At 40.0% G+C, this 10,000-nt stretch overlaps 1 protein-coding gene across 6 annotated transcripts in view; it reads right to left on the bottom strand.

Annotated features, from left to right (window-relative positions):
• Positions 1-10,000, bottom strand: part of syt1a (synaptotagmin Ia) — a 195,596-nt gene that overhangs the window by 73,731 nt on the left and 111,865 nt on the right. For 2 of the 6 annotated variants that reach the window (XM_083529048.1, XM_083529052.1), the window contains exon 1: positions 3,461-3,726. The exons of the other annotated variants lie outside the window; for them this stretch is intronic. The gene's annotated coding sequence lies outside the window, so the exon portion shown is untranslated. Of the gene's footprint in view, positions 1-3,460; positions 3,727-10,000 lie in introns of those variants that run through there. 6 annotated transcript variants of the gene reach the window in all.

The following is a 10,000-nucleotide window of genomic DNA, read 5'->3' as shown; positions in this document are numbered from 1 at the left end:
ATTTTAACTTCATGATCTTCAAATTCAAAGCCCAGTGTTTTAACCACTGAGATACGACCTAAAGCTGTGCTCTACTGTACTTCAGTTTACTGCAGAACCAGTGTTAGTACCCACAGTCGATTAGTTTATAAAATACTCTACTCTAATCTGGTTATTTACTGCAGAACATCCAGAACATCCAGAACACTCCAGAAGACTGCAGTGCAGAGGAGCCCAAACATTTTCCTATGAAGGGCCAAAACTCAGACATGTTTAAGGGCCGGGGCAGAAAGTGAATGCTGAATTCTAGTAAACTGTATTATATTAGAATAAAAGTTGTCCTGGTTCTGCTCATTTATAATCTCTTAATGTTTAGAAATAAATAAATAAATAAAATATGAGGAACTGATGCAGTTTAAATCTCAACGTTTTCTAGTTCAGTGAAAACACAGAAGCTTCTGCATTTCTAGTACAGAAAAGTCGAGTTATGAGCCGTCCAGACGTTCGCCTGCAAAATCACTGACTGTCATAAGTCACATGAAGCTGCACCTTATTTATTCCACATTCACAGCATTGAGCAGATGCCCGTATCCAGAGCTCATACAGCAGTGCTTCCACATCTCCAGCGTGAAAACGTCCACACTGCTCCACTAGGCTGCAGACTGAGAAAAATCAAATCCTAAAACTCTGGTGGGAGAAATTAGAGCACAAACAGGAGGAAAAGCTCTAGTGGAAGTTTTCCAGGAACAGGTAGGACTTCACCCATGGTTTGAAGACTCAGCCAGTGACTCAGCTGTTCAGACATCTAGGAGAAGCGCACGCTCTGTTTTACACGTGTTCTGATCGGCGCTCGGTGCATCTACTGATCACCAACATACAGTTCAGCATCAGTTCAACATCAAGCAGAACATTTAGAGAGGAATAAATGATGAAGAAACTCCAGACTCCTGAACTCACCACCACACACGTGGATTTATTTACGTGATTGTTTTGAAGGAGGTTTTGGGTTCATGATGATTGTAATAGAAATCAATCAGTGTTTGAGTCATTAATATCATTCTATTAATAGATCAGTGTGCTGAGAGTCACATTCGAGTCTTTACACATATAATAAATCACTACTTTGGAAACTTAAGTTCATTTAAAGATAAAAACTTTTGTACTTTTACTGAAGTGAAAGTTTAAATAAACACTTTACCTGGAGGAATAATTTACTGAGTGTCTTCAACTCCATGATTTTGTGTCCTTCATCCACCACTGTGTATATTCTGGTGTGCTACAGGTGGAGAATATACACTTAGAGTTTTACTGTATTAGTAGGAGTTATTTCAACTCTAGAGATACAGTATAATAACTTTGTGTTGCTGGATTGTTGTAGAATTTGTTTTAAGCTCCAGTTTAGACTCAGACTGGTGTACATGCAGCCGAGAGAGAGCACACGTCCGCTCCAGGTCTCGCCCTCCCTGATATCTTTATTTTATTTTTAAATGTTGCTCCAATCCACTTTCATTTGGGCTTTTCAGTGAGTAATCAGATCCAATGCTCAGGATCAGATCTAACGCTCGGGATCAGATCCAACACTCGGGATCAGATCTAACGCTCGGGATCAGATCTAACGCTCGGGATCAGATCCAACACTCGGGATCAGATCTAACGCTCGGGATCAGATCTAACGCTCGGGATCAGATCTAACGCTCGGGATCAGATTAATCACAAAGGCACAAATGTGGAGGAAGAATATGATAAAACACACAGTCTGCTGTTTAATTCATTTCCCTCTCTGGGGTTATACTCTAGAATTGAATATAGTGTTCAGTGTATTATATAATTACACACACACACACACACACACACACACACACACACACACACACACACACACACACACACTTATGTACAGACGGTGTGAATTATTCACAGATGTATTAGTCTTTAGACTAATAATAAGAAATACCATCATATTCCCCACTCAAAGTTCTGACACCAGCATACAGACACCAGCACACTGCAACGAAACTGCTTAGATATGCACATAAAATACTCGATTAACGTCTCAAATCCCTGAACACGTGCGGATTTCTGCCTCTGGCCTCAGATCCAATCTACTGAACTACAGTCTAATAATAACAATAATAATAATAATAATCATCATTAATCTCATGCTGAACTTAACGCTCACTTTTCTTTCAGTATTCAACACTAGCCCCGCCCCTCCACCGGCCCACCTCCGGCCCACCCCTGGCCCGGCCCGGCCCGGCCCATCTGCTTCCTGTCATTTCTTCAATTAGTCTCTACTCGTGTGTATAAACATCTGTAACACATCTGTAAAGCATCTGTCAATCACTCACAAACCTAATAAATCCTCCAAAATGAGTAATTACACCATTACATCCAAACACCAGTGTAACAAAGTCTTTCCTAACGTTCTTCACCAGGACACGGACCCTGAGAACTGTGGAGTTTCATCTCGCCAGAAAATCATCTGATGAATAACCAGATCTGGGTAGAAACTATTTTTTATCATGTAGGATGTACAATAATAATAATAATAATAATAATATTAATAATAATATTAATAATAATAATAATATATTCTACAAATGTAACTGTGTAAATGTACAGAAAATCACCTTCATAGATACAAATAATTGAGCAGAAATAAAAAAATTATATTCAGTGTAGTGTTCATATAAAGCACACACACACACGCACACACACACACACACACACACACACACACACACACACACACACACACACACACCTGCATGTGATCCGTATCTGCTTTCTCATTTTATTATTATATTCCATTCCGTTCGCGCCAACATGTTTGTGAGGTGTGTGTGTGTGTGTGTGTGTGTGTGTGTGTGTGTGTGTGTGTGTGTGTGTGTGTTGAGCAGGCGTAGAATTACATAAAAATAAAAGCGCTGCACATTTCTGTAAATACACACACACACACACACACACACACACACACACACACACACACACACACACACACACACACACACATTTTAATATTATGCTGTAGCAAGTTGTACAATTACATTTTAAGATTTATATTAATATTAAACAATTACGTATAAATTATGACTAGAAACACACACACACACACACACACACACACACACATACACACACACACACACACACACACACACATACACACACACACACGCACACACACAATATTCATTGAAGTGCAGAAATATGTTTGTTCTTAAAAATCTATTCTTACTGTATTCACTGTAATAGTCTCTCTCTCTCTCTCTCTCTCTCTCTCTCTCTCTCTCTCTCTCTCGCTCTATCTCTCTCTTTTCTTTCCTCAACATCCAGCATCATCCACTCTTTCTCCTTTTCTCCCTCTCAATTATTCCAAATCTATTTTCCATATTTAATCCTATTTAATCTCAGAACAATCGAATCCTCCCTCCATCCCTTCATCCCTTCATCCAGTACAGTAGCACTCGTTTGTTCCTACCTGGCAGCGCGGCGTCTCCTCCTGTCTCTCTCTCTCTCACCGTGGAGATGAAGGACGAGGATGGAAAGATGGAAAAAGGGGTTTGAGGAGCAGGACACGAGTGTCTCCGTCCCGAATGACAAACAAAATGAAATCACTCTCACTCGTTCTTCTACATCCACACTCCTCCGCCAGCTCTGAACGCCTGCGCTCCGTCTCTCCTCTATCTCTCCCTCCCTCCCTCTCTCTCTCTCTCTCTCTCTCTCTGAGCATCACTCACATCCAGCATCCCGCCCACCCACACCATCCCCCGCCCTCTCTCGCACTTCTCTCCATCCCTTCCTCCATCTCCCTCCCTCTCTTTCTCTCTCTCCCTCTCTCTCTCTGACGCTTACAACAGCCGAACACATGCTTGCTCTCTCTCTCTCTCTCTCTCTCTCTCTCTCTCTCTCTCTCTCTCTCTCTCTCTCTCTCTCTCTCTCTCTATCTCCCCATTCTAAAACATACTCTCTTGCCCTTCTTCTCTTTAGAGTGTCACTCAACCACATCATTCTACTTTTCATGGTTTATAGGGGGCTGTAAACACACACACACACACACACACACACACACACACACACACACACCTGCTGTTCCAACCCCCCACTTTTTTACTTCCTCATTTTATGTTTATTCTCTTTCTTCCTCTCTTTCTCTCTCTCTCTCTCTCTCTCTCTCTCTCTCTCTCTCTCTCTCTTCCTCACTAGGTGAGTGTGTATTATTATTAGAGTGAATAGAGAGAGAGATGTTTGTATCTGAGTGAGGTTTAAATAAAGCTGTGTGATTTGGGCGAGTCGGAGCTCTGTGTATCGATCAGACATCAACAAACACTGAGGCCTTCAAGGTCACGACCTTCACATACACACACTGGGGAAAGGAGGGGGATGGGGAGCAGAACACACTGTATGTAGGCATTCACATTCACTCTGGGTGGTCATGTGTGTGTGTGTGTGTGTGTGTGTGTGTGTGTGTGTGTGTGTGTGTGTGTGAGGAATTATTAGTGCCTTTATGACCATCTGTGCTTTTCACACACAGAGCCAAATACCTACAACTGGAGCTGATTTATAACAACATCTACATTAGCGAGCACACACACATACACACACACACACACACACACACACACACACACACACACACACACACACACACACGCTCAGGTTCTATATTTCTATTATATTATTATAAGTATTCAGGAGCTAACAGAATACTGAATACTAAATACTGAATGAACAGGGCAGTAGGACCTGGGGGAGACTGGAAAGATTAGCATTCATATTTCATTCATATTATTAGCCAGATAATATATCCAGCTAACAGCTAGCATGAGCTAACCTGTCAGAATTGAACCTGAGAGGATGTTATTAGCATGAGCGATCCTGAGATGATGTTATTAGCATGAGCTAACCTGAGCGGATGTTATTAGCATGAGTGCTCCTGAGATGATGTTATTAGCATGAGCGATCCTGAGATGATGTTATTAGTATGAGCGATCCTGAGATGATGTTATTAGCATGAGCGATCCTGAGATGATGTTATTAGCATGAGCTAATCTGAGATGATGTTATTAGCATGAGCTAACCTGAGATGATGTTATTAGCATTAATGATCCTGAGATGATGTTATTAGTATGAGCGATCCTGAGATGATGTTATTAGCATGAGCTAACCTGAGATGATGTTATTAGCATTAATGATCCTGAGATGATGTTATTAGTATGAGCGATCCTGAGATGATGTTATTAGCATGAGCGATCCTGAGATGATGTTATTAGCATGAGCTAATCTGAGATGATGTTATTAGCATGAGCTAACCTGAGATGATGTTATTAGCATGAGCGATCCTGAGATGAAGTTATTAGCATGAGCGATCCTGAGATGATGTTATTAGCATGAGCGATCCTGAGATGAAGTTATTAGCATGAGCGATCCTGAGATGAAGTTATTAGCATGAGCGATCCTGAGATGAAGTTATTAGCATGAGCGATCCTGAGATGATGTTATTAGCATGAGCGATCCTGAGATGAAGTTATTAGCATGAGCGATCCTGAGATGATGTTATTAGCATGAGCGATCCTAAGATGATGTTATTAGCATGAGCGATCCTGAGATGATGTTATTAGCATGAGCGATCCTGAGATGATATTATTAGCATGAGCGATCCTGAGAGGGTACAGTGTAAAGAGTATTTTCTCTGGTGACTCCGCCCCCACTCAGGTCTGTTCCCCATGATGGTGTAGTAAATGAACTGGAGCTGATGGAACCCTGAGTGATGTGTTTGAGGAGCTTCTGCAGCACCATCACACCATCACCTCCCTCTTCACCTTTATGCCATAATTCTATCATAATTCTATTATCAATCACTTCTTTACAATCTCCTGCTATTATCTTCATATCTGTTATAAACACTCGCTAAGCAACACTGTTATTATCCTTCTTCTTCCACTGGAGGTCCATGTGCACACACACACACACACACACACACACACACACACACACACACACACAGGGGGGTAAAGTAAAGCCTTTCTGTTTAGAAAATGGCTGCTACACAACTGTCTGTCCAACGCGGCGCTGATGCGTCTTTACAAAGCTGAAATAACAGAAGCCGATTTAAAAAGCTTTCAGCCCTGAGCGCGAGTCCTGATGACCATTTCCTCTGCGTTCCCCTAAAACAGGTAGCTGATGATTACAAGCGCAGGCGTTTCCGCTATTCATCTCAAAATGACTCCTCACCTGCTGGGTGAAAATGGAGTGCAAGATGTTCTTCATTTACTCAGAAAAAAAACCCTGAGGCCCGTCACAGCACTGTTACTGCCCTGACAAGTCTGACACAAAGCACTGCAGCAGCACAGAATTGTTTTGGGAGTTACAAATAAACGTTAAAAGTGTCTGATTTTAGGAACAAAATGTCTTGTGAACTACATGGTGTCTAATCTCAGGATGAGAATGACTGGTAAACTACATAATGTCTGTGAACATAATGACTGATCTTGGAATTAGAATAACTGACAGTGATTGATTTCGGGATTTAAATGTCTGCTGAATTATTCATCTGACATTAAGATTTAAAATGATGGAAAAGTGTCTGACCTTCCAATAAGAATGGCAGCCTGTCTGATCTCAGGATGAAAATGATTACCAAAGTACATAGTGTCTGATCTCAGGATGAAAATGATTACCAAAGTACATAGTGTCTGATCTCAGGATGAAAATAATTAGTAACCTTCTGTACATACAGTCTTATCTAGGAAACACTGGAAAATGACTGTATTTTACTGAAAATTTTTATTCTGAAATCAAAGTGTCTGATTTTTGGACTGAAAAGTTCTGTTATGCCCCACTGTGTCTGATCTCAAAATTAAAATGTGTCTAAACTTGGAATTAAAATCCAAATATATTTTCTCATCACAATATGAAAATGTCAAATACATAGTGTCTGATTTCAGGATAAAATGTGTAGTAAAATACATAGTGTCTGATCTCAAAATGAAAATGTGTAGTAAACGGCACAGTGTCTGATCTTGTAATGAAAATGACTAGTAAACTACACAGCCTCTGATATCAAGATGAAGATGTCTAATAAACTACACAGAGTCTGATCTAGGAAATGTCAGGTACTCTATATATTGTCTGATCTCAGGATGGAGATATCTTGTAAACTACACAGTGTCTGATCTCAAGATGAATATGTCTAATAAACTACACAGTGTCTAATCTCAGGATGAAGATGTCTAATAAACTACACAGTGTCTGATCTAGGAAATGTCTGGTACTCTATATATTGTCTGATCTCAGGATGAAGATGTCTAATAAACCACACAGTGTCTGATCTCAGGATGAAGATGTCTAATAGACTACACATTGTCTGATCTCAGGATGAAGATGTCTAATAAACCACACAGTGTCTGATCTCAGGATGAAGATGTCTAATAGACTACACATTGTCTGATCTCAGGATGAAGATGTCTAATAAACTACACAGTGTCTGATCTCAGGATGAAGATGTCTAATAAACAACACAGTGTCTAATCTCAGGATGAAGATGTCTAATAAACTACACAGTGTCTGATTTTAGGATGAAGATGTCTAATAAATCACACCGTGTCTGATCTCAGGATAAAGACGGAAAACTACATAGTATCTGATCTAGGAAAGAAATGTCTGGTGAACTACACAATGTCTGATCTCAGGATGAGAATAATGTTTCTCTGGGTCACTCGTTATATTTGTTGTATGAACAGATTGTGAATGTAAATGAGATTCGACGTGTTGACACGTTTAATGGACTTTTTAAAAATTATTTAATTCAGTGAAATTTGTTCTGGAAGCTTCTGTGGCTCAATCTTTAGAACGAAATCAGAAACTTTCTCAGTGCACAGTCGAGCTACTTTTCTTTTCTATTTTTTCTTCTTTTTTTTTTTAAAGATCGTCAGCCGGAGGGCTGCTAATCCTCTATTACCAGACGCACCAGTGGCACAGGAACATCACATCAGCTGAGGAAGAAGAAGACATGAAGAACAGAGCTTTTAGCCACTGCAATCATGAAGAAAACCACAGTCCTGAGGGAAGTCCGAGTCCGAGAGAGAGAAAGAGAGAGAGAGAGAGAGAGAGAGAGAGAGAGAGAGAAAGAGAGAGAGAGAGAGAGAGAAAGCGAGAGAGAGAGAGAGAGAGAGAGAGAGAGAGAGAGCGAGAGATGAGGGATGAGGGATTTGAGGGACAGGGGGATGATGATGATGAAAGTCAGTGTTCAGAAGAGGACACTCTCAGCAAAATAAAAGGTCGAGAGCTCTTCACGCTCGAACAGAGAGAGATATTAGAGTGAATGCTGCTGAATTTATCCCTGTGATCCTGCGACACACACACACACACACACACACACACACACACACACACACACACACACACACACACACACACAGCAATTATAAACACACACATCAGTACGCATCGAGTAGCTACTCAATATAAACAGCTATAACTGTCAGTAACTAGCTGTATACGCTACTACATAATATTTGATTCCTCTTATACCTCAACACACCAACCATCACATCGCTTTACTAAACACCACACTATGCTTTTTATCCTTTTACAGCTACATATAATGTCAGATCTATTTTGATGATCCTTGTCTCAGTTTCATCACAACCCTGGCGAATAAAACTGAATCTGGTGAAGTTACAAGTAAAATCTAATCTATTATATAGAAGATAAGTTAGCAAACAGAATCTAATCTAGCCAGTGTAATCTACAGGTAATTGCAGCCCAGCCAGTAGAGTAGGATTTAATAACTGAAAGCTAATTTAGCGAGTGAACGCTAAACAACGCCGTGTTGTTCATCCTTCATTTTCATCCTTCGAGTATCTGGTTTAAAATAGTTGTAGTTTAATATTCTCAGGTAAAATCTGAAGTTTAAAAGTACTTTCTGTAGTTCAGAACTGCTTCATTAATAAAAAAAAAAACAATATTAATAATAATAATTATTATTCATCATGTGAGGATGCCACTTCCTGTTTGGTCACTTCCTGATAGTTTTTCCTGGTTCTGCATGAAAACAAGAAGATAGTGTTTGCTCTCGCTCATTTTCACTGCTTCTGCTAAAAATCCTTATAGAGGCAACGCTGTTCTTTTCTCTCATAATAGAAGTGTTAAAAACACATTGTTCAGGATCTGGTGGTGATACGAGGTTTAATAAGTGTTACAATAAACCACATGTACAAAATTGTGTACAAACGATCAGCAATGCTAATAGCAGTTACTAAAGAGAGAACAGCAGAGAACAGTTATTGTACAGGTAGAGATGATCAGTGTAGTAGAGATGATCAGTGTGGTAGTAAAGATGATCAGTGTAGAAGTAGTAAAGATGATCAGTGTAGTACAGATGATCAGTGTAGTACAGATCAGTGTAGTAGAGATGATCAGTGTAGTAGAGATGATCAGTGTAGTACAGATGATCAGTGTAGTAGAGATGATCAGTGTAGAAGTAGTAGAGATGATCAATGTAGTAGAGATGATCAGTGTGGTAGTAAAGATGATCAGTGTAGAAGTAGTAGAGATGATCAGTGTAGTAAAGATGATCAGTGTAGTAGAGATGATCAGTGTAGTAGTAGAGATGATCACTGTAGTAGAGATGATCACTGTAGTAGAGATGATCAGTTGGGTAGATATGATCAGTGTGGTAGTAGAGATGATCAGTGTAGTGGAGATGATCAGTGTAGTGGAGATGATCAGTGTGGTAGTAGAGATGATCAGTGTAGTAGAGATGATCAGTGGGGTAGAGATGATCAGTGTAGTGGAGATGATCAGTGTGGTAGTAGAGATGTTTAGTGTAGTAGAGATGATCAGTGTAGTAGTAGAGATGATCAGTGGGGTAGTAGAGATGATCAGTGTAGTGGAGATGATCAGTATGGTAGTAGAGATGATCAGTGTAGTAGTAGAGATGATCAGTGTAGTAGTAGAGATGATCAGTGTAGTAGTAGAGATGATCAGTGTAGTAGAGATGATAAGTGTGGTTGTAGAG

Source organism: Silurus aristotelis (genome assembly GCF_946808225.1).
Source record: "Silurus aristotelis genome assembly, chromosome: 24".
Classification (NCBI taxonomy): domain Eukaryota; kingdom Metazoa; phylum Chordata; class Actinopteri; order Siluriformes; family Siluridae; genus Silurus; species Silurus aristotelis.
Note: the sequence above shows the minus strand (reverse complement) of the source record. Positions and strands in the feature narration are given on the sequence as shown.